The sequence below is a fragment of the Sesamum indicum genome, linkage group LG10 (genome assembly GCF_026168435.1).
Source record: "Sesamum indicum cultivar Baizhima isolate 11 linkage group LG10, ASM2616843v1, whole genome shotgun sequence".
Classification (NCBI taxonomy): Eukaryota; Viridiplantae; Streptophyta; class Magnoliopsida; order Lamiales; family Pedaliaceae; genus Sesamum; species Sesamum indicum.
In genome coordinates, this window is record NC_142666.1 from 8,696,766 (window position 1) to 8,716,271 (window position 19,506).

At 33.0% G+C, this 19,506-nt stretch overlaps 4 pseudogenes; all 4 read right to left on the bottom strand.

The window, feature by feature from the left end:
- Positions 1-844: 844 nt before the first annotated feature.
- Positions 845-3,483, bottom strand: LOC148786610 (adenylate isopentenyltransferase 5, chloroplastic pseudogene; annotated as a pseudogene).
- Positions 3,484-7,578: 4,095 nt separating this feature from the next.
- LOC148786611 (adenylate isopentenyltransferase 5, chloroplastic pseudogene) lies at positions 7,579-8,459 on the bottom strand (annotated as a pseudogene).
- A 2,400-nt stretch (positions 8,460-10,859) lies between these two features.
- Positions 10,860-13,430, bottom strand: LOC148786612 (adenylate isopentenyltransferase 5, chloroplastic pseudogene; annotated as a pseudogene).
- Positions 13,431-15,867: 2,437 nt separating this feature from the next.
- On the bottom strand, positions 15,868-18,480 carry LOC148786613 (adenylate isopentenyltransferase 5, chloroplastic pseudogene; annotated as a pseudogene).
- Between the last annotated feature and the right edge of the window lie 1,026 nt (positions 18,481-19,506).

Consider the following 19,506-nt stretch of genomic DNA (forward strand, 5'->3'; position numbering starts at 1 on the left):
TTCTACATATATACGAACAAAATTTATTATCTCTGCTTATACCAATTGAAATAGTGTTCGAGCAGTTAGTATAAATTACTAAAATTATCAAAATTATAAATTTTGTTCATACATATGTTGAAGCATCATATTGAAGTAAGTATAAATTTAGTTTGTGTTCGGATTACCTCCTTCGTTGATCATACTCATATGGAAGTGAGTATTAATTTAGTTTGAGTAGTGTAGAGTGGAAATCACTAGAAAATACTATCCAACTATTACCAAAATTGGAGTACGAAATTTCTTATGATTATTACAGCCCAATATACAACTTAAATGATAATATCAAATGAAAGAAATAATGAAATAATTAAATCAAAAAGTATAGTGATTAACTGGCTCAGAGTAGCCAAATCCAATATCTCGATAAAGGAATATGGTCACAAGGCACCGTTTCCACTATGAACCGGCTCACGGTAACTCCACAAACAAAGAAACCGACTACAACTCCGATCACTTAGATCTCAGTATCACACGGTCCCAAAGACCCCAATTAAATATTTCACAAAGAACTTTTGTGTATGGTGAAGGAGATAAACAGCTTGATTCATGTTTAAGCCAAAAGGGAAAATCCCTTATTTAAAGGGGTGAAAACTGTGGTAGATAAGAAAAACCTTGGTACCTTTCCTAAAACCATTAGATTGGTCTAGGAAAGTGGCCATGGCTTCCGGAGAAGAGAAGGAAGAAAATCACAGAGAGGATTTGGAGAGGAGAGGACGTAGACGATGCAGAAAAAACAGAGAAGAAGGAATGTGAAATTTAGGGTTAAAGATGTGATATAAGTAGGTAGATAGGATGAGTCGGGTTACCGGGTCGGTTGTGGGATGCCAAGTGGGTCAGGTAATTGGGCTGACAAGGTCGGCGTTTTAATAAGTCATCGGGCTACAGATTTTAACAAGTAGGGATTACATTTTTTGTTAATCATACTAAATGTATCGACACGTTTTAACTAGTTATAAATAGGATTATATGTATTTCTTGTTGATCATGACAATCGCACGGACATGAGTTTTAATTGGTATAAATAGGATTACATATATATTTCGTTGATCAAAACATTAAATATTCATGCTTTCATACTAATTGTACCATTATAAAGTTTAACTCAGTATGTCAGTAGGACCACATAATTTTGTTGATCGTACTAATTGTTCATATGGAGGAAGGTACACATATATTTTGTTAGTAAAAGCATCACATCATTCTTGTACCCTAATTGTACGGACATTGGTTTTAGACTGGATCAACATAATAACATCTTTGGTAGACCACAGTAATTGAGAGTACACGATTTTTCACTTGATGATCATACTAAATACACGGAACATGAATTTTTACTTGGTATAATTAAGATCGCACAAGACTATATTATACTTTATTGATACAAACATCATTAATATATTCACATTTATAATTAAGATAATTTCGAACTATTCTTGATCATATGGATTGTACTGACATAAGCTTTAAATTGATATGAGTAGGATTATATTTCAAAATAATTTTATAAACAAAGTTTAATTTGGTAACTAGGACTAAATATTTCATTGATGGAAGCACCATAAATGTACATATATGAGTTTTATTAACTTAGATAAATGTTACAAGAATTAATCACACATCTTATTCCTCGTTCATGTTCAAGAATATGGTGATGATTAATACGCTTCTATAGATATCATAAATGTAAACATGTTATCGCAATTCGTGTTAGTCATGTTATACTAATATAATCGTATTACACATTTATTCATCAACCTCAAATCAAATCATGAATAATTTGATTTAATTCTCAACTTTATTCAAGAACTCCGGATACATATGTGTGCATATATATCCACCTGCAGTCCTATAGTATTTTTTTACTTATATTTTATTGATAACACTAAATGTTTTAATAATATAATTTTGAAAATTTTAGTCTTGTAAAAACTAATTTTCATAATTTGTGTAGCATAAGAAATCACACCGCCTCATAAATTACAAGACAGAAACTGTATTTTTATACCTATACAAGTAAGTAGGATTTAACATTTAAATGATCACACTAACTGCTCGAACACTAGTTTAATTAGTATAAGTAGAGATAATAAATTTTGTTCGTACGTATGTAGAAGCATAATATTGAAGTAAGTATTAATTTAGTTTGATTACGGATTACATCCTTTGTTGATCACGCTCATATGGAAGTGAGTATTAATTTAGTTCGAGTAGGGATTACATCTTTTATTGATCGTACTAAATGATTCGACAAGTTTTAACTAGATGCAAATAGGATTATATATATTTCTTGTTGATAAAGCTAATCACACGGACAAGAGTTTGAATTGGTATAAATTGGATTACATATATATTTCACTGATCAAAGCATTGAATATTAATGCTTTCACACTGATTGTACCGCCATGAATTTTAACCCAGTATATTAGTAGGACTACAAAATTTTGTGGCTCATACATATTGTTTATATGCACGAAGGTACATAATTGATGATACTAACTGTTCATATGCACTCAATTTTTTATCTATGTTTCATTTGCAAATGAAACGAGCCACAATGTTCGCACTAGGCTCCAGCACCAATTTCTCCCATGCTTCATTGGCATCTCCACTACATTGAAGGAATACCTCTGTGGCGTTCAACTGATGGATCCGCCACCCGAATTCCTCCCTCGTCCTCAAAATCTTTTCAACTTGACGGCAAGCTAATTTGCAAGTGTTCCTCTTAATTTTATCAATAGCTGCCTTAAGAAGCTTAGCCCTAGTTTCACCATCGACAAGACCCTCACTCCTGAAGAACTCATCCATCTCGGGGACCCCAATGGCACGCCTAATCCCATAATCATAGTCGCGAATTTTTGGGTCAAAAAATGCCTTACCATCCTCCACCAACCCGCTATCCACCATCTGATCAACCCTTTTCGACACGTACGAATGCAAGACCGGGATCGCCACATCCATCCAGAGAAAACAACACTCGTACTTGGAGGGAAACTCAGTGTTGTCACTGACAAGTCCCTGTATGAAGGAATTAGACCCTCCCGCAATGATTGGCAACCGATTCTTTTGAACGATGGCATCAGCAGCCAGCAATGCATGATGCACAAAATCATGTACAGTGAAATCCATCTCCGGATCAATGATACCGAGCAAATGGTGTGGCACGCCGCGGCATTCCTCATTTCTCACCTTATTGGTAACTATGTCTAGGCCCTTGTAGACCTGAATTTTGTCCGAGTTGATGACCTCTGCCCCGAAACGGGTGGCCAGGTCTATCGCCAGGCGCGATTTGCCTGTGCCAGTGGCACCCAATACCACCACCACCTTATCCTTTCCTTGGTGCTTGTTCATCATGCCCCGAATTGAAAAGTTCATCATGCTAGATTGTGCTGGCTTCCAGGCGGAGATCGACATTCTAATTGGTAATTACTTTTACTTTTTTTAATACCTGTCAATTACGTCACAGAAATAAAAAAGGAAAAAGTCCACGTGTTAGAATACTCTCAAACAAAACAAACAAAACATGTACTAAATACAATCTACTATTTTAGAACATCTATCTATCGTAGAGTGACAAGCAGTTCTCAATTCTTGGATTAATTTCTCTTCTTCAAAAGGATTTGTTTGAAGAAAAACTTCAAACATTTGTGGGCTCTAGAGAGAATCACGAACAAGTTCAATTGATGTGAAAGAAATTACCTAGACAATTGTTTGAAACGTGAAGAAACATAGGATGTGTAGGGGGGTATTTATACATACATACGTACACACAATGTGGAATAAATCAAGCCATTCATAACTTCACCCCTATCTCTATCCACTTACAATGTAACAATTCAAATAAATCATGAGCAAGGAGTCTGTCCAAATTACTGTATTTTTTACTATATTTACGAAATAGGAAAAGAATCATTAATTATTGCTAAGCTGTCGTAAAAAGATAATACAAATACTAATCATAATGAAGATGTCAAAATCTACACCGTGCAGGTACCATAAGAGTTGCAATAAATTCATCGATAATTATTTTTTGTAAAAAAATTATTCTTGGGATGTATAATGAGTAATGTTACTATATTGAATGAGAAAAAAAATTATGAGAAATTAAATGTTAATGATAAAGTACTTAGTGATTATCCATATCTTACGTAGGATTTGCTTTTGAGTAAAATCGAGTGAGTTTACTAAATTGAATTTTGAATCCGAAAAAGTATTCTCATTAATTCGTCAACCTACTATATATGTGAAAACATAGATTATAATGACAAAATCTATATTAATTGAACGTTAATAAATGTGGTCTACAGATTTAATTCCTTATTTAGATTTACTGAAATTTAATTGGAGCAAATTCTGAATGTTAATTATACTTTTCTTGTAATTGTTACTATATAAAATTGATTCATGTATTGGGACATCTTTTGGTCCAAGATTAATATGAAAGTAATTAAGTTGCACTATCTATCCGTTGATGATACTGATTGCATCCATTTAATATATTTTTTTTTGTTTTAGTTTTGTAATAACGCTGTTGTATGCAGTAGAAAATTAGTTTCCTGAATTATTTTACATGAATTCTTCATTATATGTTGTAGGAACTAATCACACAACTTATTCCTCGTTAATATTCAACAATATTGCAATGATTGATACGCTTTTATAGATATCATAACCGTTAACATGCGATCATTCGTGTTCGTAGTCTTATATTAATATATTCACATTGTACATTTATTCATCAATCTCAAATTTAATCGCAAACAATTTGATTTAATTTATCCCTATGCACATCAACAAGAAGTACATATAATCCTATTTGTGACTAGTTAAAACTTGCCGATACATTTTGTACGATCAACAAAAGATGTAATCGCTATACAAACTAAATTAATAATCACTTCCATATGAGTATGATCAATGAAGGATGTAATCCGTACTCATACTAAATCAATACTTACTTCCATATGATTCTTCTACATATATACGAACAAAATTTATTATCTCTGCTTATACCAATTGAAATAGTGTTCGAGCAGTTAGTATAAATTACTAAAATTATCAAAATTATAAATTTTGTTCATACATATGTTGAAGCATCATATTGAAGTAAGTATAAATTTAGTTTGTGTTCGGATTACCTCCTTCGTTGATCATACTCATATGGAAGTGAGTATTAATTTAGTTTGAGTAGTGTAGAGTGGAAATCACTAGAAAATACTATCCAACTATTACCAAAATTGGAGTACGAAATTTCTTATGATTATTACAGCCCAATATACAACTTAAATGATAATATCAAATGAAAGAAATAATGAAATAATTAAATAAAAAAGTATAGTGATTAACTGGCTCAGAGTAGCCAAATCCAATATCTTGATATAGGAATATGGTCACAAGGCACCGTTTCCACTATGAACCGGCTCACGGTAACTCCACAAACAAAGAAACCGACTACAACTCCGATCACTTAGATCTCAGTATCACACGGTCCCAAAGACCCCAATTAAATATTTCACAAAGAACTTTTGTGTATGGTGAAGGAGATAAACAGCTTGATTCATGTTTAAGCCAAAAGGGAAAATCCCTTATTTAAAGGGTTGAAAACTGTGGTAGATAAGAAAAACCTTGGTACCTTTCCTAAAACCATTAGATTGGTCTAGGAAAGTGGCCATGCTTCCGGAGAAGAGAAGGAAGAAAATCACAGAGAGGATTTGGAGAGGAGAGGACGTAGACGATGCAGAAAAAACAGAGAAGAAGGAATGTGAAATTTAGGGTTAAAGATGTGATATAAGTAGGTAGATAGGATGAGTCGGGTTACCGGGTCGGTTGTGGGCTGCCAAGTGGGTCAGGTAATTGGGCTGACAAGGTCGGCGTTTTAATAAGTCATTGGGCTACAGATTTTAACAAGTAGGGATTACATTTTTTGTTGATCATACTAAATGTATCGACACGTTTTAACTAGTTATAAATAGGATTATATGTATTTCTTGTTGATCATGACAATCGCACGGACATGAGTTTTAATTGGTATAAATAGGATTACATATATATTTCGTTGATCAAAACATTAAATATTCATGCTTTCATACTAATTGTACCATTATAAAGTTTAACTCAGTATGTCAGTAGGACCACATAATTTTGTTGATCGTACTAATTGTTCATATGGAGGAAGGTACACATATATTTTGTTAGTAAAAGCATCACATCATTCTTGTACCCTAATTGTACGGACATTGGTTTTAGACTGGATCAACATAATAACATCTTTGGTAGACCACAGTAATTGAGAGTACACGATTTTTCACTTGATGATCATACTAAATACACGGAACATGAATTTTTACTTGGTATAATTAAGATCGCACAAGACTATATTATACTTTATTGATACAAACATCATTAATATATTCACATTTATAATTAAGATAATTTCGAACTATTCTTGATCATATGGATTGTACTGACTTAAGCTTTAAATTGATATGAGTAGGATTATATTTCAAAATAATTTTATAAACAAAGTTTAATTTGGTAACTAGGACTAAATATTTCATTGATGGAAGCACCATAAATGTATATATATGAGTTTTATTAACTTAGATAAATGTTACAAGAATTAATCACACATCTTATTCCTCGTTCATATTCAAGAATATAGTGATGATTAATACGCTTCTATAGATATCATAAATGTAAACATGTTATCGCAATTCGTGTTAGTCATGTTATACTAATATAATCGTATTACACATTTATTCATCAACCTCAAATCAAATCATGAATAATTTGATTTAATTCTCAACTTTATTCAAGAACTCCGGATACATATGTGTGCATATATATCCACCTGCAGTCCTATAGTATTTTTACTTATATTTTATTGATAACACTAAATGTTTTAATAATATAATTTTGAAAATTTTAGTCTTGTAAAAACTAATTTTCATAATTTGTGTAGCATAAGAAATCACACCGCCTCATAAATTACAAGACAGAAACTGTATTTTTGTACCTATACAAGTAAGTAGGATTTAACATTTAAATGATCACACTAAATGCTCGAACACTAGTTTAATTAGTATAAGTAGAGATAATAAATTTTGTTCGTACGTATGTAGAAGCATAATATTGAAGTAAGTATTAATTTAGTTTGATTACGGATTACATCCTTTGTTGATCACGCTCATATGGAAGTGAGTATTAATTTAGTTGGAGTAGGGATTACATCTTTTATTGATCGTACTAAATGATTCGACAAGTTTTAACTAGATGCAAATAGGATTATATATATTTCTTGTTCTTAAAGCTAATCACACGGACAAGAGTTTGAATTGGTATAAATTGGATTACATATATATTTCACTGATCAAAGCATTGAATATTAATGCTTTCACACTGATTGTACCGCCATGAATTTTAACCCAGTATATCAGTAGGACTACAAAATTTTGCTGCTCATCCATATTGTTTATATGCACGAAGGTACATAATTGATCATACTAACTGTTCATATGCACTCAATTTTGTATCTATGTTTCATTTGCAAATGAAACGAGCCACAATGTTCGTACTAGGCTCCAGCACCAATTTCTCCCATGCTTCATTGGCATCTCCACTACATTGAAGGAATACCTCTATGGCGTTCAACTGATGGATCCGCCACCCGAATTCCTCCCTCGTCCTCAAAATCTTTTCAACTTGACGGCAAGCTAATTTGCAAGTGTTCCTCTTAATTTTATCAATAGCTGCCTTAAGAAGCTTAGCCCTAGTTTCACCATCGACAAGACCCTCACTCCTGAAGAACTCATCCATCTCGGGGACCCCAATGGCACGCCTAATCCCATAATCATAGTCGCGAATTTTTGGGTCAAAAAATGCCTTACCCTCCTCCACAACCCGCTATCCACCATCTGATCAACCCTTTTCGACACGTACGAATGCAAGACCGGGATCGCCATATCCATCCAGAGAAAACAACACTCGTACTTGGAGGGAAACTCAGTGTTGTCACTGACAAGTCCCTGTATGAAGGAATTAGACCCTCCCGCAATGATTGGCAACCGATTCTTTTGAACGATGGCATCAGCAGCCAGCAATGCATGATGCACAAAATCATGTATAGTGAAATCCATCTCCGGATCAATGATACCGAGCAAATGGTGTGGCACGCCGCGGCATTCCTCATTTCTCACCTTATTGGTAACTATGTCTAGGCCCTTGTAGACCTGAATTTTGTCCGAGTTGATGACCTCTGCCCCGAAACTGGTGGCCAGGTCTATCGCCAGGCGCGATTTGCCTGTGCCAGTGGCACCCAATACCACCACCACCTTATCCTTTCCTTGGTGCTTGTTCATCATGCCCCGAACTGAAAAGTTCATCTTGCTAGATTGTGCTGGCTTCCAGGCGGAGATCGACATTCTAATTGGTAATTACTTTTACTTTTTTTAACACCTGTCAATTACGTCACAAAAATAAAAAAGGAAAAAGTCCACGTGTTAGAATACTCTCAAACAAAACAAACAAAACATGTACTAAATACAATCTACTATTTTAGAACATCTATCTATCGTAGAGTGACAAGCAGTTCTCAATTCTTGGATTAATTTTTCTTCTTCAAAAGGATTTGTTTGAAGAAAAACTTCAAACATTTGTGGGCTCTAGAGAGAATCACGAACAAGTTGAATTGATGTGAAAGAAATTACCTAGACAATTGTTTGAAACGTGAAGAAACATAGGATGTGTAGGGGGGTATTTATACATACATAAGTACACAAATGTGGAATAAATCAAGCCATTCATAACTTCACCCCTATCTCTATCCACTTACAATGTAACAATTCAAATAAATCATGAGCAAGGAGTCTGTCCAAATTACTGTATTTTTTACTATATTTACGAAATAGGAAAAGAATCATTAATTATTGCTAAGCTGTCGTAAAAAGATAATACAAATACTAATCATAATGAAGATGTCAAAATCTACACCATGCAGGTACCATAAGAGTTGCAATAAATTCATCGATAATTATTTTTTGTAAAAAAATTATTCTTGGGATGTATAATGAGTAATGTTACTATATTGAATGAGAAAAAAAATTATGAGAAATTAAATGTTAATGATGAAGTACTAAGTGATTATCCATATCTTACGTAGGATTTGCTTTTGAGTAAAATCGAGTGAGTTTACTAAATTGAATTTTGAATCCGAAAAAGTATTCTCATTAATTCGTCAACCTACTATATATGTGAAAACATAGATTATAATGACAAAATCTATATTAATTGAACGTTAATAAATGTGGTCTACAGATTTAATTCCTTATTTAGATTTACTGAAATTTAATTGGAGCAAATTCTGAATGTTAATTATACTTTTCTTGTAATTGTTATTATATAAAATTGATTCATGTATTGGGACATCTTTTGGTCCAAGATTAATATGAAAGTAATTAAGTTGCACTATCTATCCGTTGATGATACTGATTGCATCCATTTAATATATTTTTTTTTGTTTTAGTTTTGTAATAACGCTGTTGTATGCAGTACAAAATTAGTTTCCTGAATTATTTTACATGAATTCTTCATTATATGTTGCAGGAACTAATCACACAACTTATTCCTCGTTAATATTCAACAATATTGCAATGATTGATACGCTTTTATAGATATCATAACCGTTAACATGCGATCATTCGTGTTCGTAGTCTTATATTAATATATTCACATTGTACATTTATTCATCAATCTCAAATTTAATCGCAAACAATTTGATTTAATTTATCCCTATGCACATCAACAAGAAGTACATATAATCCTATTTGTGACTAGTTAAAACTTGCCGATACATTTTGTACGATCAACAAAAGATGTAATCGCTATACAAACTAAATTAATACTCACTTCCATATGAGTATGATCAATGAAGGATGTAATCCGTACTCATACTAAATCAATACTTACTTCCATATGATTCTTCTACATATATACGAACAAAATTTATTATCTCTGCTAATACCAATTGAAATAGTGTTCGAGCAGTTAGTATAAATTACTAAAATTATCAAAATTATAAATTTTGTTCATACATATGTTGAAGCATCATATTGAAGTAAGTATAAATTTAGTTTGTGTTCGGATTACCTCCTTCGTTGGTCATACTCATATGGAAGTGAGTATTAATTTAGTTTGAGTAGTGTAGAGTGGAAATCACTAGAAAATACTATCCAACTATTACCAAAATTGGAGTACGAAATTTCTTATGATTATTACAGCCCAATAAACAACTTAAATGATAATATCAAATGAAAGAAATAATGAAATAATTAAATCAAAAAGTATAGTGATTAACTGGCTCAAAGTAGCCAAATCCAATATCTCGATAAAGGAATATGGTCACAAGGCACCGTTTCCACTATGAACCGGCTCACGGTAACTCCACAAACAAAGAAACCGACTACAACTCCGATCACTTAGATCTCAGTATCACACGGTCCCAAAGACCCCAATTAAATATTTCACAAAGAACTTTTGTGTATGGTGAAGGAGATAAACAGCTTGATTCATGTTTAAGCCAAAAGGGAAAATCCCTTATTTAAAGGGGTGAAAACTGTGGTAGATAAGAAAAACCTTGGTACCTTTCCTAAAACCATTAGATTGGTCTAGGAAAGTGGCCATGGCTTCCAGAGAAGAGAAGGAAGAAAATCACAGAGAGGATTTGGAGAGGAGAGGACGTAGACGATGCAGAAAAAACAGAGAAGAAGGAATGTGAAATTTAGGGTTAAAGATGTGATATAAGTAGGTAGATAGGATGAGTCGGGTTACCGGGTCGGTTGTGGGCTGCCAAGTGGGTCAGGTAATTGGGCTGACAAGGTCGGCGTTTTAATAAGTCATTGGGCTACAGATTTTAACAAGTAGGGATTACATTTTTTGTTGATCATACTAAATGTATCGACACGTTTTAACTAGTTATAAATAGGATTATATGTATTTCTTGTTGATCATGACAATCGCACGGACATGAGTTTTAATTGGTATAAATAGGATTACATATATATTTCGTTGATCAAAACATTAAATATTCATGCTTTCATACTAATTGTACCATTATAAAGTTTAACTCAGTATGTCAGTAGGACCACATAATTTTGTTGATCGTACTAATTGTTCATATGGAGGAAGGTACACATATATTTTGTTAGTAAAAGCATCACATCATTCTTGTACCCTAATTGTACGGACATTGGTTTTAGACTGGATCAACATAATAACATCTTTGGTAGACCACAGTAATTGAGAGTACACGATTTTTCACTTGATGATCATACTAGATACACGGAACATGAATTTTTACTTGGTATAATTAAGATCGCACAAGACTATATTATACTTTATTGATACAAACATCATTAATATATTCACATTTATAATTAAGATAATTTCGAACTATTCTTGATCATATGGATTGTACTGGCATAAGCTTTAAATTGATATGAGTAGGATTATATTTCAAAATAATTTTATGAACAAAGTTTAATTTGGTAACTAGGACTAAATATTTCATTGATGGAAGCACCATAAATGTACATATATGAGTTTTATTAACTTAGATAAATGTTACAAGACTTAATCACACATCTTCTTCCTCGTTCGTATTCAAGAATATAGTGATGATTAATACGCTTCTATAGATATCATAAATGTAAACATGTTATCGCAATTCGTGTTAGTCATGTTATACTAATATAATCATATTACACATTTATTCATCAACCTCAAATCAAATCATGAATAATTTGATTTAATTCTCAACTTTATTCAAGAACTCCGGATACATATGTGTGCATATATATCCACCTGCAGTACTATAGTATTTTTACTTATATTTTATTGATAACACTAAATTTTTTAATAATATAATTTTGAAAATTTTAGTCTTGTAAAAACTAATTTTCATAATTTGTGTAGCATAAGAAATCACACCGCCTCATAAATTACAAGACAGAAACTGTATTTTTATACCTATACAAGTAAGTAGGATTTAACATTTAAATGATCACACTAACTGCTCGAACACTAGTTTAATTAGTATAAGTAGAGATAATAAATTTTGTTCGTACGTATGTAGAAGCATAATATTGAAGTAAGTATTAATTTAGTTTGATTACGGATTACATCCTTTGTTGATCACGCTCATATGGAAGTGAGTATTAATTTAATTCGAGTAGGGATTACATCTTTTATTGATCGTACTAAATGATTCAACAAGTTTTAACTAGATGCAAATAGGATTATATATATTTCTTGTTGATAAAGCTAATCACACGGACAAGAGTTTGAATTGGTATAAATTGGATTACATATATATTTCACTGATCAAAGCATTGAATATTAATGCTTTTAGACTGATTGTACCGCCATGAATTTTAACCCAGTATATCAGTAGGACTACAAAATTTTGCTGCTCATACATATTGTTTATATGCACGAAGGTACATAATTGATCATACTAACTGTTCATATGCACTCAATTTTGTATCTATGTTTCATTTGCAAATGAAACGAGCCACAATGTTTGTACTAGGCTCCAGCACCAATTTCTCCCATGCTTCATTGGCATCTCCACTACATTGAAGGAATACCTCTGTGGCGTTCAACTGATGGATCCGCCACCCGAATTCCTCCCTCGTCCTCAAAATCTTTTCAACTTGACGGCAAGCTAATTTGCAAGTGTTCCTCTTAATTTTATCAATAGCTGCCTTAAGAAGCTTAGCCCTAGTTTCACCATCGACAAGACCATCACTCCTGAAGAACTCATCCATCTCGGGGACCCCAATGGCACGCCTAATCCCATAATCATAGTCGCGAATTTTTGGGTCAAAAAATGCCTTACCCTCCTCCACCAACCCGCTATCCACCATCTGATCAACCCTTTTCGACACGTACGAATGCAAGACCGGGATCGCCACATCCATCCAGAGAAAACAACACTCGTACTTGGAGGGAAACTCAGTGTTGTCATTGACAAGTCCCTGTATGAAGGAATTAGACCCTCCCGCAATGATTGGCAACCGATTCTTTTGAACGATGGCATCAGCAGCCAGCAATGCATGATGCACAAAATCATGTACAGTGAAATCCATCTCCGGATCAATGATACCGAGCAAATGGTGTGGCACGCCGCGGCATTCCTCATTTCTCACCTTATTGGTAACTATGTCTAGGCCCTTGTAGACCTGAATTTTGTCCGAGTTGATGACCTCTGCCTCGAAACGGGTGGCCAGGTCTATCGCCAGGCGCGATTTGCCTGTGCCAGTGGCGCCCAATACCACCACCACCTTATCCTTTCCTTGGTGCTTGTTCATCATGCCCCGAACTGAAAAGTTCATCATGCTAGATTGTGCTGGCTTCCAGGCGGAGATCGACATTCTAATTGGTAATTACTTTTACTTTTTTTAACACCTGTCAATTACGTCACAGAAATAAAAAAGGAAAAAGTCCACGTGTTAGAATACTCTCAAACAAAACAAACAAAACATGTACTAAATACAATCTACTATTTTAGAACATCTATCTATCGTAGAGTGACAAGCAGTTCTCAATTCTTGGATTAATTTCTCTTCTTCAAAAGGATTTGTTTGAAGAAAAACTTCAAACATTTGTGGGCTCTAGAGAGAATCACGAACAAGTTCAATTGATGTGAAAGAAATTACCTAGACAATTGTTTGAAACGTGAAGAAACATAGGATGTGTAGGGGGGTATTTATACATACATACGTACACACAATGTGGAATAAATCAAGCCATTCATAACTTCACCCCTATCTCTATCCACTTACAATGTAACAATTCAAATAAATCATGAGCAAGGAGTCTGTCCAAATTACTGTATTTTTTACTATATTTACGAAATAGGAAAAGAATCATTAATTATTGCTAAGTTGTCGTAAAAAGATAATACAAATACTAATCATAATGAAGATGTCAAAATCTACACCGTGCAGGTACCATAAGAGTTGCAATAAATTCATCGATAATTATTTTTTGTAAAAAAATTATTCTTGGGATGTATAATGAGTAATGTTACTATATTGAATGAGAAAAAAAATTATGAGAAATTAAATGTTAATGATGAAGTACTTAGTGATTATCCATATCTTACGTAGGATTTGCTTTTGAGTAAAATCGAGTGAGTTTACTAAATTGAATTTTGAATCCGAAAAAGTATTCTCATTAATTCGTCAACCTACTATATATGTGAAAACATAGATTATAATGACAAAATCTATATTAATTGAACGTTGATAAATGTGGTCTACAGATTTAATTCCTTATTCAGATTTACTGAAATTTAATTGGAGCAAATTCTGAATGTTAATTATACTTTTCTTGTAATTGTTACTATATAAAATTGATTCATGTATTGGGACATCTTTTGGTCCAAGATTAATATGAAAGTAATTAAGTTGCACTATCTATCCGTTGATGATACTGATTGCATCCATTTAATATATTTTTTTTTGTTTTAGTTTTGTAATAACGCTGTTGTATGCAGTACAAAATTAGTTTCCTGAATTATTTTACATGAATTCTTCATTATATGTTGCAGGAACTAATCACACAACTTATTCCTCGTTAATATTCAACAATATTGCAATGATTGATACGCTTTTATAGATATCATAACCGTTAACATGCGATCATTCGTGTTCGTAGTCTTATATTAATATATTCACATTGTACATTTATTCATCAATCTCAAATTTAATCGCAAACAATTTGATTTAGTTTATCCCTATGCACATCAACAAGAAGTACATATAATCCTATTTGTGACTAGTTAAAACTTGCCGATACATTTTGTACGATCAACAAAAGATGTAATCGCTATACAAACTAAATTAATACTCACTTCCATATGAGTATGATCAATGAAGGATGTAATCCGTACTCATACTAAATCAATACTTACTTCCATATGATTCTTCTACATATATACGAACAAAATTTATTATCTCTGCTTATACCAATTGAAATAGTGTTCGAGCAGTTAGTATAAATTACTAAAATTATCAAAATTATAAATTTTGTTCATACATATGTTGAAGCATCATATTGAAGTAAGTATAAATTTAGTTTGTGTTCGGATTACCTCCTTCGTTGATCATACTCATATGGAAGTGAGTATTAATTTAGTTTGAGTAGTGTAGAGTGGAAATCACTAGAAAATACTATCCAACTATTACCAAAATTGGAGTACGAAATTTCTTATAATTATTACAGCCCAATATACAACTTAAATGATAATATCAAATGAAAGAAATAATGAAATAATTAAATCAAAAAGTATAGTGATTAACTGGCTCAGAGTAGCCAAATCCAATATCTCGATAAAGGAATATGGTCACAAGGCACCGTTTCCACTATGAACCGGCTCACGGTAACTCCACAAACAAAGAAACCGACTACAACTCCGATCACTTAGATCTCAGTATCACACGGTCCCAAAGACCCCAATTAAATATTTCACAAAGAACTTTTGTGTATGGTGAAGGAGATAAACAGCTTGATTCATGTTTAAGCCAAAAGGGAAAATCCCTTATTTAAAATTGTGAAAACTGTGGTAGATAAGAAAAACCTTGGTACCTTTCCTAAAACCATTAGATTGGTCTAGGAAAGTGGCCATGGCTTCCGGAGAAGAGAAGGAAGAAAATCACAGAGAGGATTTGGAGAGGAGAGGATGTAGACGATGCAGAAAAAACAGAGAAGAAGGAATGTGAAATTTAGGGTTAAAGATGTGATGTAAGTAGGTAGATAGGATGAGTCGGGTTACCGGGTCGGTTGTGGGCTGCCAAGTGGGTCAGGTAATTGGGCTGACAAGGTCGGCGTTTTAATAAGTCATTGGGCTACAGATTTTAACAAGTAGGGATTACATTTTTTGTTGATCATACTAAATTATCGACACGTTTTAACTAGTTATAAATAGGATTATATGTATTTCTTGTTGATCATGACAATCGCACGGACATGAGTTTTAATTGGTATAAATAGGATTACATATATATTTCGTTGATCAAAACATTAAATATTCATGCTTTCATACTAATTGTACCATTATAAAGTTTAACTGAGTATGTCAGTAGGACCACATAATTTTGTTGATCGTACTAATTGTTCATATGGAGGAAGGTACACATATATTTTGTTAGTAAAAGCATCACATCATTCTTGTACCCTAATTGTACGGACATTGGTTTTAGACTGGATCAACATAATAACATCTTTGGTAGACCACAGTAATTGAGAGTACACGATTTTTCACTTGATGATCATACTAAATACACGGAACATGAATTTTTACTTGGTATAATTAAGATCGCACAAGACTATATTATACTTTATTGATACAAACATCATTAATATATTCACATTTATAATTAAGATAATTTCGAACTATTCTTGATCATATGGATTGTACTGGCATAAGCTTTAAATTGATATGAGTAGGATTATATTTCAAAATAATTTTATAAACAAAGTTTAATTTGGTAACTAGGACTAAATATTTCATTGATGGAAGCACCATAAATGTACATATATGAGTTTTATTAACTTAGATAAATGTTACAAGAATTAATCACACATCTTATTCCTCGTTCATATTCAAGAATATAGTGATGATTAATACGCTTCTATAGATATCATAAATGTAAACATGTTATCGCAATTCGTGTTAGTCATGTTATACTAATATAATCGTATTACACATTTATTCATCAACCTCAAATCAAATCATGAATAATTTGATTTAATTCTCAACTTTATTCAAGAACTCCGGATACATATGTGTGCATATATATCCACCTGCAGTCCTATAATATTTTACTTATATTTTATTGATAACACTAAATGTTTTAATAATATAATTTTGAAAATTTTAGTCTTGTAAAAACTAATTTTCATAATTTGTGTAGCATAAGAAATCACACCGCCTCATAAATTACAAGACAGAAACTGTATTTTTATACCTATACAAGTAAGTAGGATTTAACATTTAAATGATCACACTAACTGCTCGAACACTAGTTTAATTAGTATAAGTAGAGATAATAAATTTTGTTCGTACGTATGTAGAAGCATAATATTGAAGTAAGTATTAATTTAGTTTGATTACGGATTACATCCTTTGTTGATCACGCTCATATGGAAGTGAGTATTAATTTAGTTCGAGTAGGGATTACATCTTTTATTGATCGTACTAAATGATTCGACAAGTTTTAACTAGATGCAAATAGGATTATATATATTTCTTGTTGATAATGCTAATCACACGGACAAGAGTTTCTATTGGTATAAATTGGATTACATATATATTTCACTGATCAAAGCATTGAATATTAATGCTTTCACACTGATTGTACCGCCATGAATTTTAGCCCAGTATATCAGTAGGACTACACATATTGTTTATATGCACGAAGGTACATAATTATCATACTAACTGTTCATATGCACTCAATTTTGTATCTATGTTTCATTTGCAAATGAAACGAGCCACAATGTTCGTACTAGGCTCCAGCACCAATTTCTCCCATGCTTCATTGGCATCTCCACTACATTGAAGGAATACCTCTGTGGCGTTCAACTGATGGATCCGCCACCCGAATTCCTCCCTCGTCCTCAAAATCTTTTCAACTTGACGGCAAGCTAATTTGCAAGTGTTCCTCTTAATTTTATCAATAGCTGCCTTAAGAAGCTTAGCCCTAGTTTCACCATCGACAAGACCCTCACACCTGAAGAACTCATCCATCTCGGGGACCCCAATGGCACGCCTAATCCCATAATCATAGTCGCGAATTTTTGGGTCAAAAAATGCCTTACCCTCCTCCACCAACCCGCTATCCACCATCTGATCAACCCTTTTCGACACGTACGAATGCAAGACCGGGATCGCCACATCCATCCAGAGAAAACAACACTCGTACTTGGAGGGAAACTCAGTGTTGTCACTGACAAGTCCCTGTATGAAGGAATTAGACCCTCCCGCAATGATTGGCAACCGATTCTTTTGAACGATGGCATCAGCAGCCAGCAATGCATGATGCACAAAATCATGTACAGTGAAATCCATCTCCGGATCAATGATACCGAGCAAATGGTGTGGCACGCCGCGGCATTCCTCATTTCTCACCTTATTGGTAACTATGTCTAGGCCCTTGTAGACCTGAATTTTGTCCGAGTTGATGACCTCTGCCCCGAAACGGGTGGCCAGGTCTATCGCCAGGCGTGATTTGCCTGTGCCAGTGGCACCCAATACCACCACCACCTTATCCTTTCCTTGGTGCTTGTTCATCATGCCCCGAACTGAAAAGTTCATCATGCTAGATTGTGCTGGCTTCCAGGCGGAGATCGACATTCTAATTGGTAATTACTTTTACTTTTTTTAACACCTGTCAATTACGTCACAGAAATAAAAAAGGAAAAAGTCCACGTGTTAGAATACTCTCAAACAAAACAAACAAAACATGTACTAAATACAATCTACTATTTTAGAACATCTATCTATCGTAGAGTGACAAGCAGTTCTCAATTCTTGGATTAATTTCTCTTCTTCAAAAGGATTTGTTTGAAGAAAAACTTCAAACATTTGTGGGCTCTAGAGAGAATCACGAACAAGTTCAATTGATGTGAAAGAAATTACCTAGACAATTGTTTGAAACGTGAAGAAACATAGGATGTGTAGGGGGGTATTTATACATACATACGTACACACAATGTGGAATAAATCAAGCCATTCATAACTTCACCCCTATCTCTATCCACTTACAATGTAACAATTCAAATAAATCATGAGCAAGGATTCTGTCCAAATTACTGTATTTTTTACTATATTTACGAAATAGGAAAAGAATCATTAATTATTGCTAAGCTGTCGTAAAAAGATAATACAAATACTAATCATAATGAAGATGTCAAAATCTACACCGTGCAGGTACCATAAGAGTTGCAATAAATTCATCGATAATTATTTTTTGTAAAAAAATTATTCTTGGGATGTATAATGAGTAATGTTACTATATTGAATGAGAAAAAAAATTATGAGAAATTAAATGTTAATGATGAAGTGCTTAGTGATTATCCATATCTTACGTAGGATTTGCTTTTGAGTAAAATCGAGTGAGTTTACTAAATTGAATTTTGAATCCGAAAAAGTATTCTCATTAATTCGTCAACCTACTATATATGTGAAAACATAGATTATAATGACAAAATCTATATTAATTGAACGTTGATAAATGTGGTCTACAGATTTAATTCCTTATTCAGATTTACTGAAATTTAATTGGAGCAAATTCTGAATGTTAATTATACTTTTCTTGTAATTGTTACTATATAAAATTGATTCATGTATTGGGACATCTTTTGGTCCAAGATTAATATGAAAGTAATTAAGTTGCACTATCTATC